This window comes from Suncus etruscus, chromosome 5 (genome assembly GCF_024139225.1).
Source record: "Suncus etruscus isolate mSunEtr1 chromosome 5, mSunEtr1.pri.cur, whole genome shotgun sequence".
Lineage (NCBI taxonomy): Eukaryota > Metazoa > Chordata > Mammalia > Eulipotyphla > Soricidae > Suncus > Suncus etruscus.
Window position 1 is genome coordinate 121,028,324 of NC_064852.1, and position 21,146 is coordinate 121,049,469.

Sequence of the window (21,146 nt, forward strand, 5' to 3'; positions counted from 1 at the left end):
GTTTGAGATTCTATTTTTCCTTTCATCTGTTCAAGAAATAAATAGAGGTTATCGGAAAATTTCTTTGGTGAACTGAGAAGTTCCCATGGAAAGGGAAAAAGCACTACTCTATTACATCTGATCAAAAGAGTGTTATTATTTTTTGTTATTTTGTTTTTATTGGAAGAAGCACATTGGTGACATTTAAGTCCTATTCCTGGCTCTGCACTCTGAATTAGTCTTGAGAGGAGTCAGAAAGATTTATGGGATGCAATGAATTGTACCTGTGTAGACTACCTAAAAAGGCAAGAGCCCTACTCCCAGTACTATTGTTCTAGTCAAAAGCTACTTCAAGTGTAACTGCAAGAGATAAACATACATGATTGTAGTTGAGTTTCAGTCATAAAAAGAACAACCCTTTCACCAGTTCAACTTTCCCATCACCCAATGCCCCATCTGCCTCCTCCTTTTTTTCCCAGCCTGTATTCAAGATAGGCTTTCTAGTTCTCTTACTCATTGACAATGTTATGATGAATTTCAGAGTAGTTATTTCTCTAACTGAACTCATCACTCTTTGTAGTGAGTTTTATATGATGAGCCAGTCCTTCTAGCCCTCATCTCTATTGTCTCTGGGCATTATTATAATAATGTCTTTTATTTTTCTTAAAACCCATAGATGAGTGAGACTATTTTGTGTCTATCTATTTCCCTCTGACTTATTTCACTTAGCATAATAGTTCCATGTCCATCCATGTATAGGAAAATTTAATGACTTTATCTCTCCAGAAGGCTGCATAATATTCCATTGTGTATATGTACCACCATTTCTTTAGCCATTCATCTGTTGGAGGGCATCTTGGTTGATTCCATATTTTGGCTATTGTAAATAGTGCTGCAATGAAAAAAGGTGCGAGGAAGGCATTTTTGTATTGTGTTTTTGGGTCCCTAGGGTATATTCCGAGGAGTGGTATAGCTGGATCATATGGAAGCTCACTTTCCATTCTTTTAAAGAATCTTTTGTTTTCCATAAAGACTGAACTAGAAGGCATTTACACCAGCAGTGAAGGAGAGTTCCTTTCTCTCCATGTCCCCACCAATACTGTTCTTGTTCTTTGTTATGTGTGCCAGTCTCTGTAGTATGAGATGTTACCTCATTGTTGCTTTGATTTGCATCTCCCTGATTATTAGTGATGTGGAGCATTTTTTCATGTGCCTTTTGGCCATTTGTATTTCTTCTTTGAGAAATTGTCTCTTCATTTTTTTCTCCCCATTTTTCGTGGGGTTAGAAGTTTTTTTCTTGTTAAGTTCTGTCAGTAGTTTGTATATTTTCAATATTAGTCCCTTATCTGATGGTTGGATAGTTTCTCCCATTCTTTGAGTGGATTTTGTATAGTAGGCACTATTTCTTTTGAGGAGCAGAAGCTTTGCAGTTAATATATTCCTATCTGTGTATTTCATTTTCTATATTATATTTATTTTTTAATATCTTTATTTAAACACCTTGATTACAAACATGATTGTGGTTGGGTTTCAGTCATGTAAAGAACAACCACCCCCCTTCACCAGTGCAACATTCCCATCACCAATGTCCCAAATTTGGATCTCTTCTAGCTGGTACTCTTCAGGCATGTAGAATTTGATTGCATTTAGTATTAACTCTGTGAATTTCTCTGCAATAATGTCTTTGACTGTTGATTCCTCCTGGTGATTTTCTACCTGTGTTTTCTGGGTATCCAATAATTCTTCTGTTGTTTCAATTCAGTTTATCGAAGAATTCTATTTTCATTTGTTCACATTTCTTGCATATTTTTCCATTGTCTGATCATTTGCTTTAAGGCTCTTTTCCAATTTCTTCTGTTGTATGGAGTTCTTATGCATCTCACATTCTAGCTCACTGATTCTGTCCTCAGCTTCTGTTATTCTGTTGGATAAACTTTTTATTGAGATCTTCATTTAATCTACTGTGTTTTTTAGAGCTGTTATTTCAGTTTGGAATTTTCTGATTTCTATCTTTATATGCTCTTGATTGTTATTTGTGTTCCCTTTAACTCAATCTATGCTATCTTTGATTTTTATGAGATCCTTCATATTCTTCTCTAAACCCCTTATCTGAGAGGCTAACTAGGTGTTTGGCTATTCTCAGGTCATGAGAAATGGCTTATTCTTTTTCTATGCTTGGAGCTGGCCTGTGTTATCTCACCATTGTCTCATTTGTAGTGTTTTTTTTTTTTTCCTATGCGTAATGGTAGAGATCATTGGCTAGAAGATGAGTTTGGTTGAGCAGTGAAGTGGATTGGCCATGCTCCTCTGTTATCACCCTTTGTGGGCTGGCACAGCCTACATTGCTGTGATTAAGTCACAGCCTACATTGCTAGGATTAAGTTTGCTGGTGTCTTCCTCTGCAGTCTCAATCAGGAAATCAGGAAGCCCAGCTGAAGAATTCTTAAAAGTATTCTTTGAAGATGTCTCATGGTCTTTAGAAAATGTGCCATCTTTATAATTTTGGTCACAGACTATGAAAGAGGAATAAACTTTTTTTATTGTTACAATTTATTTTATGTGTTTATATGCAAGTTTCATTTGTTTCCAAGTCTTTATGTTCTTATATTTTTGGAGATAGTCATCTGAGACAAATTTGTCACGTGTGATAGATTTTTCTTGGATCTATGAGGAAGAATCCAGTCTTCTTTTCTATTTTCCTGTGGTTTCTGGAAAATCTTAAAAAATACATCCACATTTTTCTGTGTTTTAATTTCCCATTCACAGGACATCACTCACACTGGATGTCCAATTAGAGTTCCATTATACTCATATCTGACTTCTATTCTAGCTCTAAATAAATCTTATTATAAAGCTCTTTGCTGAAATATTTAACTTAATATAGATACAATATTCAAGTCATTAAAAGTTACTGATACAAAAATAATATCTGATGGGACTGTAGTGATAACACAGCATGTAGAATATTTGCCTTGCATGTAGTTAACCTGGTTTTGATCCCCGGCATCCACATGGCCCTTTGAGCACCGCAAGGAGTGATTCCTGAGTTCAGAACCAGGGCTAATTTTTGACCATTAGATGTAGCCTTAAACACAAAATATTAATATTAATAATTTTTTTTGGTTTTTCGGGCCACAGCTGTTTGATGCTCAGGGGTTATTCCTGGCTAAGTGCTCAGAAATTGCCCCTGGCTTGGAGGGTCCATATAGGACGCTGGGGAATCGAACTGTGGTCCTTCCTTGGCTAGCGCTTGCAAGGCAGACACCTTACCTCTAGCGCCACCTCGCTGACCCCAATATTAATAATTTTACTTTACTTTTAATTACTTTCATTTGTAAATAAGTATATTTACAGCAAAATTAAGTGAAAGATGTAGATTTACTTTACGTATTCCCCTATCAGACAAAATCATGGCCTCTTTTTTTATCCATCACCATCTCCAACCATTATCACAGTTAATGTGTCTACAAAGACACATCACAATAATACAAAGTTCATAGATCACATCGATATTCATTTTTCTTATGTATTCTATGAGTCTGACAAATTTTGAGATAGATAGGTAGACATATAGACAGACAGACAGACAGACAGACAAAAACATGCATCTTTATGGTATCCTGGAGCATTTTTACTATTTAATTTCAATCTATGTACTGTCCATGGAAAGCTTATTAATCAATGGGTCACAAATATATAGCTTCTACTCCAATATTTACCCCTAGGATGTCAGCATTTTTATATTTAAGTTGGTTGACAGAACATTCTAGAACATTGATCCACATATAAATCAGGTTAAAGATTATTTATCTTTACAGATGTCAGATAGTGCAGATAGTAGAGCTTCCTAGTCTAACCTCCTATTGTGCCAGTTTTCTTCATCTAGACTTTCCTTACAGTTACTGTGTATAAATATTATATAAAGATGATCCCTCAAGATTCCTCTCAGACTGCTGACTTCTGTGTGTTCTCTGATTGATGGAGTCATTTCATTGTAATGAACATGGTTTTGTGTTTAAATTTTTTGAAAAAATGTTAGCAAATGAATCCCAGATATTCCCAAACTGTGAATATTTAGTTAAACTTCACTCATACACATCTTATTCTGCATATTGCGTCATAAATAATTAAAATAAAGATAACATTGTAAAATATTCAGGATAATTTTTGTTTACAAAATATAAAGTTTTTAGCATTCCTCTGGCTATAAAAATGTGAATAGAGAGTGTATGTTTGCAAAAGTGAGGATTTAAAATAAAATTTCTCTAAAAATTGTGAAAAATTGGCCAAACCAAGCATTTTAGGTAGGATGATTATAATGATACTTAGCTGTCATTTAGAAAATATATCCCTATAATGAATTGGGAGATGAAGGAAGTTTTAAAAGTGACTAGTTATAACTATTAATATTTCATGAGAAGCTTTTTGTCTTATCTATAAAAATTCAGCTTGCAAATTTACACAAATTTCTGTCTCTAGTGTAAATGGGTCTAACTAGGAAATTCCCTTCACACTTTTTCCTTTTAGAAGTTTGCTGCATATTCTGCAACAGACATGTTAGACTGCTTAATTTTTTTAATAATAAGTTACCATAAGATACACAGTTGCAAAGTTGTTCATGATTGAATTCAGTCATACAATGTCCAACACCCTTTACCAGCGTACATTTACCATCACCAATGTCCCCAAGTTTTCTCTCACCCTCTCTCTATGGTAGACTCAGAAGGATAGTAAAGTGTTTCTCAACCTTTTTCCAACATTATTTCCTTTCTCTGGCTCTTCTGTTCTACTAATTAGTCTCCTATACACACACACCAAGCCCTTTGATTTACACAGTTACCCTTTCTTTTTTAAACCTCTGACTTTCTGGGAATATAATGCGAATCCACTGGTAAGTCATTGTAGTTCTTAACTGAGCTGAAAAACTCTGCTTGAGACAAAGATTAAAGTTTCTTTAAATGACCACACCATTCTCTCTTTTGCTTATGATCTTTTTGTTTCTTAGGTAGGCTGCTTTATTATGTATTTTGATTTTGTTCTATGGCCACACCTGACAATGCATAGGAGTTACTTTTGGCTCAGGTATCATTCCTGGATGTGATTGACAGAATATATGGGGTGCAAGGATCAGCTGACATCAGCAGCATCCAAGGCAAATAGCCTACCTGTTCTCTCCACTATCATTCAGATACTACTTGATGTCTTTTATATTGTAAAAATTGCCTATTTATGTACTTCTTTGCCAGTTTTTTAACCTTATCAATAATTTAAATCCACGTTTTCTGAAAGTCAGCTATAATCAACCTAAAACTTCTTTCTTATAAGTGATCTGATTGTGGGAGCTGGGAAGATAGGACAGTGGGTAAGGTGCTTGTCTTGTACATGGTTGACCTAACTTAAATCTCCTGCACCCAGGTAGTCTCCCCAAGCCTTTCAGTAGTGATATTCAGTCATAATGGCAGAAGTAAGCCCTGAGCTCCACTAGGTCTGACCCTAAAAGCCTCACTCTTTTCCCCAAAAATAGTCATTGTGCAATTTAGGTACATATGGACAATTTATTCACAAAGATAATATATTTTAATCACCATGAAAATGTGTTATGAGATGAAAAATCTTTGACAGGAGTTCAGAATAAGATAACTGAAAGGTTCTACTTTTTAGCAACCATAAAGAAAAAGGCATTCTCAAGACACAGAGCTCATGTCCATGGTTTGGTCCTGTCAACTACATTACTGAAATTTAGCCCATTTATTATTTTTCTTAATGCCTGGTGCTTGAATGGAAGTTATCCTTTCTGTATCAAATAAAGGGTCTGAGAACCAGCTTGAGAACATGGGAGAACACATACTGTCAATAGCAGAAATCAAATTAATTCACATCCTAATCACTATCTAGTTATGATGATACAACAGAAGTTACAGTCACTGCACCATTCATTAGTGATGTCAGTAGAATGATAAAACTGACCTCTCTGACAGACTCAGGTCTCAAACTTCATTACCACAGTGGTCACTGACTTGTATGGTACAACTTAGGTCAAATTTGATTTCTTTCTTGTGAAAGTTTGGGGACTTTATTCTTTAAAACAAAATATGGAAATCTTCCTCTCCTTAATTCTAAATTTTCTCTAAAAAAGTAAAAATGTTTCATCTCTTAGTTGTCAGATTTGACAAATATTACTGAATTCAACCCATGGTGTTTAAATGAAGGTTTTTTTTTTTAGTCTAAAAGAAAAACTGGGGGCTAGAGTGGTGGGTGGCGCAAGTGGTAAGGAGTCTGCCTTGCCCGTGGTAGCTAGGACTGTGATTCGATCTCCCCCACAAGGTTCCCAAGCCAGGAGCGATTTCTGAGCACATAGCCAGGAGTAACCCCTGTGTGTCACCGGGTGTGGCCTAAAAACAAAAAAGTAAAGAAAAGAAAAACTGGTATTCCTACTTCTACTTTGACCACATTCCTAGATACCTTATACCTCTGGGTTAAAATTATAGAGTTGACTACTACCAAAACAAATTAGTGGGTTAAAAAGAAGTAAAAAAGAAAGATGGTTGAAATGTACACATGCACAGCATGGAGAAAAAGCAGGTAAATAGTGGTTTCAATAACTTCATGCCAAGATCTAAATTATTTATAACTTCTTCCATTATCTTATGTTCATTTGTCTTCAACCTGCTTCCTTGACTTATTGGTGGTATATATTCAACCACAAAACCTAGAACTTAATTTTACATCTTTTTTTTTTCATGTTTTATTATCTTTATTAAAAGGAAAGGAAAATATAAAAAAAAAACTTTTTATTCAAATAATCATACCCCTTTGGTAAGGCCTCAACTCTTCAGGTGGACCCAGGTATTTAGTGCCTCAGGAAGCAGATACAAGGGATACACCATTCAAATGCCACAAAATACATAATTCAGATGTTACAAGGCTGATCTGTTGAGGCTCATCCCAAGCGCAGGGACGTGGGTGCCGTGTTCCGGACATGGGTGCTTTGTTCGGGTCTTGTGTCTCCCTTTGTCTTCAACTCTAATCTGAAGGCCACATTCCCACAAACTAACTAAATAACAAGGGTTATAGAAGCAATTTAGCAAGAGCATAAAATTAATTTAACATCTTAATGCTCCTATTTTTATATGATCCCATTATATTCAACCTCTAGACTTACTTATAGAGACAAATGCTTATAGGATAATATTTATGGTTGTTGTTGTTGTTGTTTTAGCATTTTTAGTCTTTTTTATTCTGACAAGTATTCCCAAGAGCCTACATAGAAGCATTCATTTCTAATTCAGTATAAGAACATTTATAACTACTGGAAGCATTTTTCCCACAGATAATAAAATCTCTAAAATCTAGACCATCATTTTTTAAGTATTAATAGTAAGGTGTAATTAGAAAAGGTGATAATTTTTATTTTATTCATTCATTTAGAATTTGGTGAGAGATAGTATTATGCTTTGGTTAATATTATACTTAAAACTATACCTCTATGTTATCTAGAGGTTGCATAGAATATTAAAGAACAGCATTCAACTTTGACGATCTTAAATGATCATATTGTTATATAAGTCACTAATTATATAAGATGGGCAGAAGTGCCTAGAACACCACAAAAATCTTTTATTTAATTGGAAATACTGTTTCTTGGTTAGAATAATTCACATGTGAAAACATTGTAATACTATTTGAAACACTCAGTAAATGCTTGGATGCTGAGTTGAAATAAACATGGCCATTAAAACCAACTCCAGTATAGGTATATTCCCATAAGAAAGTATGTTTTCAAGACAGTTTTTTATTGTTAGTAAACTCAAATATAATTAAATAGCTATGTAAAATCTCTGTACTTGCTCAGCTAAAGAATAGCCAGAAAAGATTCGACATTGGATACTGTAATACAAAAGAAAACAGGACTGCCTGGCATTATGATAATTTTCTATGATTCCAGTGTAGTACTGCATAAGAAATTTATCACAATCCTTTTATTAACAATTACAAGTAACATATTTTTACTTTCCACAGGTCAGGTATGCTTTTTTATACAATTAATCCATATCACCTTACTTCTTGAAAAGTTCTCTGATAGCCACTAACTTTGATATTAAATAATTACAAAGGAATTGAAAAAACTTCAAAGTTATAAAAACATAATACAATGCCACTTCACAAAATTTATATTTTAATAAAAGGAAATTTCCCTGATATCAACGTTTAAGTCTAGCAACAATAAATTCCAGATTTATACATGAATTTAACTAACAATACAATATAGTAGCTGAACTGAAGAGAACAAATTACCCATGAATATTTTATAACATATTCAATTTTATTTAATGAGCAAAACTGGGTGAGAAGTTGACAGAAAAAATTTATCCGCAAAATTACGATCGACTATAGTGAGTTCTTGTTTCAGAAAACTATTTTCTTTATATTTTATAATTGTTAGGTTAATATCATTAATTTTATAATAATTGAGCATGTGAAAACTGAGGGTAATAGCCTATTGTATACATTTTACAATTCTCATCTATTTTTCTATCTCTTTTAAGAGACAAAACTTCTAGAAAAGAATGTGATGGGAATTAAGAGTGGACATACCACTCCTAGAAATATACCCTAGGAACACAAAAATACAGTACAAAAATCCCTTCCTTACACCTATATTCATTGCAGCACTATTTACCATAGCAAGACTCTGGAAGCAACCAAGATACCCTTCAACAGATGAATGGCTAAAGACTGTGGTATATATACACAATGGAATATTATGCAGCTGTCAGGAGAGATAAAGTCATGAAATTTTCCTATACATGGATGTACATGGAATCTATTATGCTGAGTGAAATAAGTCAGAGAGAGAGAAAGATGCAGAATGGTCTCACTCATCTATGGGTTTTAAGAAAAATGAAAGACATTCTTGCAATAATAATTTTCAGACACAAAAGAGAGGAGGGCTGGAAGTTACAGCTCACCTCATGAAGCTCACCACAAACAAGGATGAGTTTAGTTAGAGAAATAACTAGATTGTGAACTATCCTAAGAATGAGAATGTATGAGGGAAATAGAAAACCTGTCTAGAGTACAGGCAGGGGTTGGGTGGAAAGGAGAAAGATTTGGGACATTGGTGATGGGAATGTTGCACTGGTGATGGTGGTGTTCTTTACATGACTGAAACCCAAGCACAATTATGTATGTAATCAAGGTGTTTAAGTAATATATATATAAAGAGTAGACATACAAGAGTGACAGACACTTTGATGAGAAGTTTAGTCACAAGTCAATTTTGCTAATTAAGGGGACCTGTCTTGGGTATCTTGCTTTGAGCACAACCAAAAAAATTGGGGGGGGGGGGTCATATCCGGCGAGCTCAGTAGTTAGTACTGACTCTGTGCTCAGAAGTCACTCCTGGCAGGCTCGGGAGACCATATGCTGGGGTTCAAACTGGGGTCCAACCTGTGTTGGCAGCATGCAAGGCAAATGGCTCACCACTGTGCTATTGCTCAGGCCCTGTTCCAAAGGATTTTTGATGTAGCTGAGAGGTTCCGGGTATCAGAGAGCTGTGTCTAGCCAGTATAAAGGATATTACCTTGCTTAATCAGAATTGTCCAAGAATTACCAACAGGAATGTAGAATTGCCATAGGATCAGTGTTTCTTCTCTTCAAATATAGAGCTGGACATCTAAGTGGATAGTGGGTTTAATAATGTGCACCTACATGTTTGTACTAGGAGGAAAACAGCAATTATTTTATTCATAAAGTTATACAAATAAAAGAACAGTTTGCATTCTTTATGACAAAATACTTGTTTTTTAAAATATATGATAAATTATATTTATATTCTTAAAATAAATGACAGTGCAGAACAAAGAAAACATGAAAAATCAAAGAGTAAATATATGTATTAAATAATTTTTAGCCAGTTTATGTGATTTCAATAATATTTATCATAGGGATCAGAGTGATAGTGTAATAGGGTGCTTGCATTGTACACAGACAGCCTAGTTTTAATGGTCCCCTGAGCACAGAGTCAGGAGTAAGTCCTGAGTATAGCCAAAATAGCCACAGAAATAAAAAACAGATCTATCATATCATATGACTAGTTATCAGGACATTAATGGACTCAGGGAGATACTCTAACAAAATACATAATTATATCTAGCCCTCATCAATCTCACTTAAGTAATGATATGGCAAAATAAATAGGCATTAATAATATTATGTAGCACATTTTATAGAAAGACCATTATAGACTGCTACAGAAATATGCAGAAAGAACAATTAATCCAAATGTAGGAAGTGTGATGATTTGGTCAGGGATGAACCCTAGATTAGTAGTATCTAAATTGAAATCTAAAGAATAAGTATGAGTTATTTTAGTAAATGGTAAAAGAGACTAAATATCTAATAAGATACTTATTGGATGTAGAAAAGTGTGGAATGGTGTAGTTAAGGTTGGCTGAGCCTGATATTTTTAGAACTTGAGGACCGTAGTCTGTTGCAGTGTAAAGAAAAAAAAATAGTTCATGGAAGGTAAAAATAAAATAGACTAGATGAGAAGAAATGTTTCTAATAAGAGATTAAATTGGGTTGAAAGGATGCCTAAAGAAAATATAGAAATGAAGAAAAGATGGTGGAATATGACAATTAGAAATTGCAATAAAAGTATTGTAATATTCCCACCACACATTAGTGGTGGGAATGCCCCTCATTCATTGTCACTATGTGCCTTAAAAGATTTGTAATTCAAAGATTTGTAATTTGTGAAAGATTTGTAATTCACTTTTACCACAATAAAAATTTAAAATATATTGTAATGCACATGGTGAAGAAGTCATTTAAGCCAAGAGCAGTGTAGGATTTTCTGGCTTGGGAAGCCTAGGGGTGGTGCTGCCATTTCCACTGAAGATCAGATGAGGGTGAGGAAAGGAGGCTGAGTAAAATTCATGTTGCATTGAAGTTGCATTCCCTGTGAAATATCTGAGTGACGATATCCAACAAGTAGTTAGAGGTACGAACCTAAAGCTCTGCAGAGCTATCCCTATCCGAGCAGAAGCTCTAAATTCCGTAATTATCAAAGCAGAGACTGCGAGTGACGGCTTGGTGTTGTCTGAGGAGTGGGTAGGTGAGAAACAAAGAAAAAGAACAGCTTCTGAAAGAAAGAGGAACTTCTCACTATAAAGATGAGAGAAGCAAACACCAGAACAGAGGCAAGGAGAGTCAGGTCATTGTGTGTAAGTCAGACTTTTGATTGGATGGTTTGTTTTTTCATGGGACTGGAAGACCCATATTACCATGGGGGATACATGGGGAGGTAAATGAACAGGAAATAGTTGTGTTTGGAGTCCAGGCACTTAGAGTCATTTCAGATTCAAGAAATAAGGTAACCTTTTTCTCATCTAGAATTTTCAACAACTTTGTAAACACAAAGAAAAGAATTGAATAATAAAATGGAATGGTAGATCTAACAATTTACAGAGTAAAATTTCAGAGCAATAAAACAAGAATAAATTTTAGAAGACAAAAGATTTGTCCAACCCTCAATATTCTATTTGAAAGACTTCCTAACAAAACCGATTATTTGAACTTTAAATTAAATCATGGTAGGATTGCAATATGTATTGTCTTGTAAAAACTGAATTGAAAATGATGCTGGTAGTCAGGGAAAATATTAAAAAAGTAAACAAAATAAAAATGCTTATTTGCAATCTAAATAAAATTAGGTTATTTATTTATTCTTCTGTAACAAGTGAAGAAAGCATAATTTTAAGAGGGGAAGAAAGTATCCAAAGAAAATTTATTTTTTGTACTCAAATACAATTTGTATTATAAATATGTATTTAACCTTTAAGGGTTAACTAATAACGAGAATATAAATGCTTAAGAAATGTAATTTCCTCATTCTCTTTTTGAAAATAAAATTTGAAAATCTAATAGACTACATATATAAGTATTTTTGAAAGTGTTTGAGTGGTGAAACTAATTAAACAGGTTTTTTAAAAAATATATGACTAACTCAAATCTAATACAGGTGGTTGAAATAGATTTAAAAAGAAGGCTATGTAATTTTTCTGAATAAAAAATAATTTTTATGCATCTAGTACCTCTAGTAAAATATGAATACAAAGATGACAAAAATAAAACGTTAGGACATATCATGACTTTAGAAATTAGAGTTAAAAGTTACAAAAATTCGCCACTTAAGCATTTCACCACAACATATATTCAAGATTAAAATTGTAAAAGTAGTGACATAATAATTTCAAAAGCTATTTTAAAGGAAATGTACTTTTAACAGTTCTAATAACTTTGCAGAGTTTTAATTATAATAGAATATTTAGCACTTTGAAATAATTCTAGTGACATTTGGTAAATTTCAAAATTATATACAAAAAAATATTTTGCTTGAATGTTTCTAGAGGTTGTGGAACCTCACTTGAATAAGTGCAATCTTAATACTGAGACTTAAGTAGGATATCACATAAATAAAACCGACAGGAAAATTTTAGCTGGAAATTCAAGAACAAATTATGCTGTGATATATAAAATACCATTTTACTAGTATTTATCAATACACAATGACATTCTACCAGATTATTCTATGCCATTTGTTTTATATTCAACATATGTCTATAAATTCTTACTATTTTTATCCAATACCAAAAGTAATATATGTAATAAGAATTAAATTAAGGTAGGCAAAAATACCCAAAATATCAAAATTATGTATTCATAATTTATTTATTCCATTCATATAAAACATCTTTAAAATTAGAAAATTAATTTGTATCTAGTAGATTTTTATTACCACAGCATAATAGAAATTGATCTTTAGAATCATTTTCATTATACAGGAATTGTACTTTCATAAGGTTTTAAAGTTAAGACATGTATTGAGAATTTATTTAAAAACTGAAGTAAATTTGTGAATGTGTATAACTAGCAAAACTGTCTTGAAACTGGAACTATATGATGCTTTATAGAATAAAATAAAAGGTCAAATGCTAAGAAAATGTTTATGTTATTTCAATAAAATTATATAGTCACTTATTTATAATCATAAAACAGAATTCCTTTTGATAAAATTTCTTAGAGCTCTATTTATTTTCTAAGAGATTTTGATCAAGCTAGAGTCAAATTTCTCTCTCTCTTAAATGCATTAATACCATCAACTTTTTTGAGTCTTCTTGAAAGACTGTAGATTTTAACTTTTTAACAGTTTTTTGATTTCATAAAATATCACAATTATTATGTATTATCTGATGTTTACTGTCTACCTCAACATTATAAGAGCATTTCATAATTTGGTTTTAAGAAGAACATCACTAAATTTAAAAGCTTTCTATTTACTGATGAGTAAATTTTGAATTACAATTACATTTTTATTCTTATATAGTCTCACAAATTCTTGGAATTTTAAACAAAATGGTGGATCCAAAAATTAAATACTTTCCCTTCCTGTTTTTATAATTCATATTATTTTTTATAATTTACAAATTAATATTTATTTTACTGTAAAATTGGGAAAGCACAGAAGTATGTGTCTTCAAATTGATAATAGGTTTAAAATAAAAGCAAATAAATTAGATTTATGCTTCTTTATCTAATATTACATTGAAGTTGTTGAGGAATACTAGTAGCATTATGTTTTAAAAATCCTAAGATAAAATAAAATTATAGTATCACATAAGACATATATTTTAGAAGTTGTGATTAAATCAGCAAACTATAAATGTTGTAAATTCCTTAAAAATAACTAAGAACGTAGCAATCAAATGATAGAACTATCTAATCATAAAAACTAAAAGAATATGTGTGAATATTGATAAAATAATAGAAAAAATCCCTCTTCTATCTAGAGAAATAATCAGGTTAAAAAGAGACAGAGAATTTATTCTAGTCAAACTAAAAGAAACATACACACAAGAGAATTTAATTAAATAGCAACTACTATGCACAAACAAAACTATACAACTTTATTAAGGACATTAATAAACAAAATGAAAGAAAGATATAAATGACATTAGAAGATGACAAATAATTATACTTTCAAAATGTTTCAAGAAACAAATTCTTACTATCATCAAAATGCTTTTAGCCCCAATTTATGTAACTAATTAAATAATAATCCCATTATAGACAATATTACAAAGTAATACTAATTTTTACCTGGCAGAAAATTCTGAGAAAATTAGTAAAATTAGATGAAAAGGATAATAAGCCCCGAGAAAAACTTACATCCTCTATCACCATAGTGAGAAACATTGAGGTGTTTTTCAGTAAATATTGACTCCCTTTAGAATAAAGAGATCTCTAAAAACAATGTGTATACACTCCCTCTTTATCTATGTGATAAAATATAAAGAATACTTGTGTCATTTGACTCTTGGAAAGTTTTGAAGTAACAATAAATCATTTTGGAATATATTTAATTAAAAAGATGTTGAACTATTTTTTTTAGTAAATGAATCAATTTTTTATTTGGGAGGGTTGTTGGGATTTCTTTGGGAGGGGCTGTTTTTGTTTTGGAATGAAGGAGACTTAAAAGCACAATTTCTAAAGCCATTCATGGTTGAGATGATAAAAAAAACATAGCCATAGATATGTTTAAAGAGTGAGCTGGATACACAGATTTGAGAATTTTTTGTTTGTAGGTAGAAAAATAAACAGCCTGCAAAAAGATTCTGGGTCTTCAATGATTAAAAAGCAAAAGGGATTCATTTGAAATAAAATTAATCACAACAATGAAAAGCATATTAGATTCAACAATAAAGGAATTGCTTGATGTTTTATAAAAGAGAAGAAATAATTTTACAAGAAATAAAGAAATATAGACAATAGAAAGAGCACTTAAAGGTAGGTTTTCTATTTAAAACATTTGACTATAAAACAATAAGGAGAGAAAAGAACAAAAGTGCTGTTATAAGCAGGTATCCTAGTCCCTTTTACCTATCTTCAACCTTTAATTTTTATCTTCTTATATAATATTTGAAGAAATGCATACTTATATTGACATATACTTTAAATAGTAAATTCATTTCTTTTAATTATGCATTACGAGTTGACAAATACATGCAATCATATATCCACTATATTATAAGTCTTATAGAAATGTTTATAATCCCTAACTTTCCTGCTTGTCAATTTCTTCCTGAACTTCTAGATTCACTGTCTGAATTGATTTCCCTGTTGCTTGGCTTATTGAGATTCAGCCATATTTTACATGTATCTATTACTACTGAGAAATATTCTTGTTTATGATCAAGGCGCAATTTGAGAGTTTTCAAAAGTGGTTACCACAATTAGTACAGGAAATAGTATTTCTTCTGAAATAAAACTGAGCATCGCTGAAGTAGGAATTGGAGCTGGAATTTATGTTGTCTTCATTTGAAATCCCAGGACCAACCTTGACCTAAGAAATTGGAAATGGAAATATAAATAAAAATAACTGCATTTCTAGGAGATTGAGCAAGAGTCTTATTTAGTTTTTTATCTCGAACAATGTTTCTCAAAACTGAAGAAAATATTTGTTTTCAGCAAAACAAATGTTATTTTCAAATTTTATATCTTCTTCTACCCGTTTAAGTATATGTGAGTGCTTTAAAATCTAAAGGAAGAATTGGGGAAACTCAGTCCACTTTTCACCCCTGGAACATTTGAAAGAGCTTTGAAGCAAATTGAACTTCTGATTTGGATCAGTTCCTGGGGGACATTTGCCACAGCCACATGCTTTCATCAAATGTACAGTACATGATCAGAAGGATTCATACTATAGATAGAAAAAGGACAAACTGCATTTGAATCTGTTCATGTCTAAATTTAACAGTTCATTTTGGTGTTTATATAGAGCAGCATCAGAGCTCTGCTTTGCCAATACTGTAGTTTATTCTGTTCTTAGGTTTGTACTAATTCATCTATTGCCTGACTTTTGAATAATGCCCCTCCTTGCTGAAATGATTTTATGCATATTTAGAATTGAAGTTGGTCTGAATTGTTGTCTTTGGTCCCTCCGGCAGTAAGCTCCCCTCCTTTTCTCAGGATAATAAGGCACCCTGCAAGGGCCACCATGCGGGAATGTGTTTCATATCACAACACAGATGGCTTGTTTACACCATATCCCCTTCTCATCAAAGTTTTTAGGGACAAATTCAAATTTTGCTTCTCATGGTATTATCTGTCTTCAAATTTTATTCCAGTCAAAATCTAGTATTTCCCTTGACAAATGATTAGCTTTGTTCAATGAACATACAAATACACAATAATTATATACTGTAATTACTTCCCACCTATTTTTTTAATTTTGGGGTATTTTTGGGGGGGAGCAGACCCGGTGACTCTCAGGGGTTACTCCTGGATATACGCTCAAAAATTGCTTTTGGCTGGGGGACCATATGGTGTGCTGGGGATCAAACCGAAATCCATCCTGGGTCAGCAGCATGCAAGGCAAATGCCATACTGCTCCGCTATCGCTCTGCCCCCCCACACACAACTTTTTTTAAAAATAATTTTTATTGCTAGCAGGAGGAGGTTTGGCAGGCCCACACCATGCCGGAGGCCTGCTTGGCCAGGCCTAGGGGGGGGTGCGGGACTTGGGTAACCCCAGCACCCCTCTGCCGCCTTGCTCCAGATCTCCAGGGCTTCCCCAGGCCACACGCCTGGGCAAGCCAGTGAGTTGGGTCCCTTCGTGGAGCTTGAAGGTACCCTAGGCCTTCCCCCACTATCCATGCGGCTCCTTAGGGAGGGTCTGGGTGGGGCTCTGAACTTCTGGTCTCCCAGCTTCTTGAAGGATCTCTCCTTCCTGGGAGCCGGGAGTCTAGCAGGAGGAGGTTTGGCAGGCCCACGCCATGCCGGAGGCCTGCTTGGCCAGGCCTAGGGGGGGTGCGGGACTTGGGTAACCCCAGCACCCCTCTGCCGCCTTGCTCCAGATCTCCAGGGCTTCCCCGGGCCACACGCCTGGGCAAGCCGGTGAGTTGGGTCCCTTGGTGGAGCTTGAAGGTACCCTAGGCCTTCCCCCACTATCCATGCGGCTCCTTAGGGAGGGTCTGGGTGGGGCTCTGAACTTCTGGTCTCCCAGCTTCTTGAAGGATCTCTCCTTCCTGGGAGCCGGGAGTCTAGCAGGAGGAGGTTTGGCAGGCCCACGCCATGCCGGAGGCCTGCTTGGCCAGGCCTAGGGGGGGTGCGGGACTTGGGTAACCCCAGCACCCCTCTGCCGCCTTGCTCCAGATCTCCAGGGCTTCCCCGGGCCACACGCCTGGGCAAGCCGGTGAGTTGGGTCCCTTGGTGGAGCTTGAAGGTACCCTAGGCCTTCCCCCACTATCCATGCGGCTCCTTAGGGAGGGTCTGGGTGGGGCTCTGAACTTCTGGTCTCCCAGCTTCTTGAAGGATCTCTCCTTCCTGGGAGCCGGGAGTCTAGCAGGAGGAGGTTTGGCTGGCACTGGTAATCTCTGTCCAGTCTACATTTACCCCCGCGTGCACAAGAAACATTAATAGTACTCTCACAAGAAACATTAATCGTACTCACTATCATTGAATTATGTTTTTATGTATGCAGAATGTCCATTTTGTACTCTGCCCTTTTGCATACCCCTTTCATAAGTTCATATTTCTCTTTAAATTCTTTATCTCCTATCATCATTACTCCTTTTTTACCCTTTCTAACTTAAGTACTGTTGAGTCCTAATTCACAGACCAAAGTGGTGCCCTAGAGTTAACACCCACCCAACTATTTTAAAAGGCATAAAAAGGACACATATCTTTTCAACATTTTATGGTTGTTTTCTTTGACGGCTATAACTTTTGCTAATTACTTTCTTATACAGTGATGATTCCCCCCCTCCCCATGTTTTTTATCTTCTCTTTGTGAACTGCTCAAAATGGAATTTGGTGTGAAAGAATCCCTCAGTTTAATACTTATGTTTGAACCAAGTCGTGGGTCTTGTTAGAAATGTTCTTATGCCCCCATATATCTGATAGCACCACGTGGCTTTATATCTTGTTTGCCTAGGCACACTAACATGGGAAAATACTATACATACCAATAAGTTCTTATCTAATAGAAATGGGAACACACAAATCTTGTAGTGCAATGAGACCTTACACCCTGAACATTGACATAAAGACCTGGCACAGGCCTCAGAAGAATGGGCATTCTCCATTTACCCCTTGATCTACAGAAGACATTTACAAAACATCCAAGGTTGTATATAACATCACCCGGAGGCATTCCTGTACCAGGGACGACCCTACAGCTGCTCTGACATCGATCTACTCAAAAGAGACATCCCTTAACACTGAGAAGACAACAAGAACAATGACCTGCTTACTGGACAGGGCTTGCTGTATTGCCCCTTTATGGTGAGGTTTGTCTATAACATCACCTGGAAGCAATCCTCTACCACGGAAGACCCTACCACTGCTCAGACATCGTCCTGCTCAAAAGAGACTTCCCTTAACACTGAGAAGACTTAACAACAACAACCTGCTTACAGGACAGGGCTTCCTGCATTCCCCTTTCATGGTGAGGTGAAACGAGAAGGCACTCCACATCATGACTTCAATGTAGGACATGCAGATTCCAGAATCTTTAATACAGAAACATGAGACCAACAACAGAGACTGTGTGATAAGTGTGTTGGCGCTATGGACAATGTCTTGGAGCGAACGATAACTTTCCTGAGGCCTAGAGCTGGTCTTATGCCAGGAAACTTCAGGGGTAGGATCTCTTTGTATTTAGGCCAAGGCTATTCCTTTCCATGCCTCTCATATTTTGGTGGGCCTATGCAAACAACAATTGCCACTCTAACACCGTTTTTACTGTGCTCCTTTGACTCTAATCCCTAAAACACACCCACTTAAAATTTGAGGTTAACTTAAGCTAATATGCATGTACATGGAAATGTAAAAAATACTATGCCTCTAATGTTTAAGGAGTTACGTAAGTTTGATGGCTTTAGATTGCCTTGTGTGCTGTTAAGAAATATTATAATGTGCTACAATCTGGGGACTTGAGGGACAAAGTAATTGCACATGGATTCTGTTTTATTTATCTTAACTTTCTTTAGTGAAAGTTCAAAGTTAAGATATCAGCAAGGGGACTTCTTCTGATAATTATGTTATGGGTGTCCTTCCACTGTAACTTTACCTTATCCTCTTTCTTTGCATTTTTTGTTCTCATAATTCATAATAAAAAATTATAAAAAAATAATAATTTTTATTGAGACCCATGTGAATTACAAGTCTTTCACAGTTATATATAAGGTACATAGTGACAGTGAATTAGGGTGATTCCCCACCACCAGTGTGGACCTTCCTCCCCCCTGTTCCCCAGCAAGCATTCCAGACTTTCCCCTTTGCTTCTGGACTTCTAGTGTAACCGGTCCACTTTGTATATAAATTGTAGATCTTGATTCTGTTGTTGACTTTGGGTTTGGTATTTAGGCCTGATCACTATTTATTTGCACTCAATGTTCATGTGACTATTTGCTCCTGGTAACATCCACTTTCTTTTTCTCCCCTTAATTTATCGGACAGAACAAGATGATTCAAGTTCTGCGGTTTTGTTGGAGGAAAAAAAGCTGGGAGGAATCTATCTTGGAGCTACCAATATCAATTTTAAAAAGTTGGGAAGTATACTTTTAAGTAATTCAAATTGTTGAAACCACTCAGTTCATCTAGAATCTCTCTCAAATATCTAACATTATATCATTAATACATGAACATTTCTGGGTGGTTTTTTTTGGGGGGGTTGTTTTGGTTTTTTGTTTGTTTGTTTTGGGCAAGCAAGATGACTATGGATAAAGACTAGAGCATGAATCTCAACTTAAATTTTAAGTTAGTATTCACAGGACACTTCAAAATATTGTGTACTATTTTGACTTGGAACCCAACTCTGTAAATTTTCACTTTGCTGTTTGTTTGTATGTTGAAGGGGCTAAAGAATAGAATTTTGGGAGGGGGCGGGGGTTGACATTGATGAAAAGCCTAGGTTTAGAAACACTAATCTAGGATCTGTAATCTAGTATTCAATTGGATGCCAATAAAGGATTTAATTCTCTATTCTCTCACCATCCTTATAAAATATGTGTTTGCCATTTAAGGTTATAGGAGTGCATGGATGTGGGAAGGTTTCCATAGTGATGAATATTTATGGAGAGAGTGGTAGCTCTCCTATAGCGCATCCAACAAGTCAGTGAGAGCATTTCATAACCTTCTGTAGGAATACAGTATTTATCTATTTCCTCGAGCAGTTTTATCTAGCATCTTACACTGAAGAGTAGCCAATAAAAACTTCAGTTTCCAGTTTAAAGAGAGGCCATTTTCTGTAGCGAAGAAATCAAAAAGAAAACTTCTCTTTCAAAGTTCTAATCTAGTATATCTTAGAGTCAGAACAGTTCTTATCTGGATAGGTAACTCACTCATAGGACTACTTGCATATTTTGAAAATTTAACAGCACCTCTGACCCCTACCTACTAGATACCAGTAACACCCCAAGATGTGAACTGAAAAAGGCCCCCAGAAAAGACAAAGTTGCCTCCAGTTGAAGAGTATAGCTCCAAGTGTAGAAATATCATTTTTTGATTTAGATGAAAATAATTTTTCAAGATCATTAGCAAAGAATTACTGATGCATTATCCCCTCTGTTGTCATGCTCATTTCCCTATTAAATGTGTGTTCTCAAAACTAGAAAACTTTTCATGGCAAATAAGAAAATCAATGTTATAAAGTTTTACAGCAACTAAAATGAAAATCTCATCCTTTTTATTGTTTTAGTATATTAGGTAAAATAGAAATCAAAAAGTATAAGGGAAAAGTAGCAACATTATGTGTTATTGCTAGAGTTAGAAGTCTACTCCCTTTTTAAATATTCTTGCTCTTTGGTAGTATTATGGGGCATTTTGCTGATATTATATTTGTTGATTTTCTTTTCCTCTTTCATGACCACCTGCTTCTATAGTACATAGTGCATGTCCTGTAGTAAAAAATTGATTGATATTCTAAGGCAGGTATAAGATAGTAATTTGATACTATATTTTTAGCTACAATTTGGAGATCATCTTTTTTCACAAACGTTTTTTGCTCTCTCCCTTTTTTTCATAAACTCTTGACATTTTTGTGTTATTCTACTAAAAAGTACTGAAGAATTATGACTTGGCAGAAAAATTAGGTTTCAGTG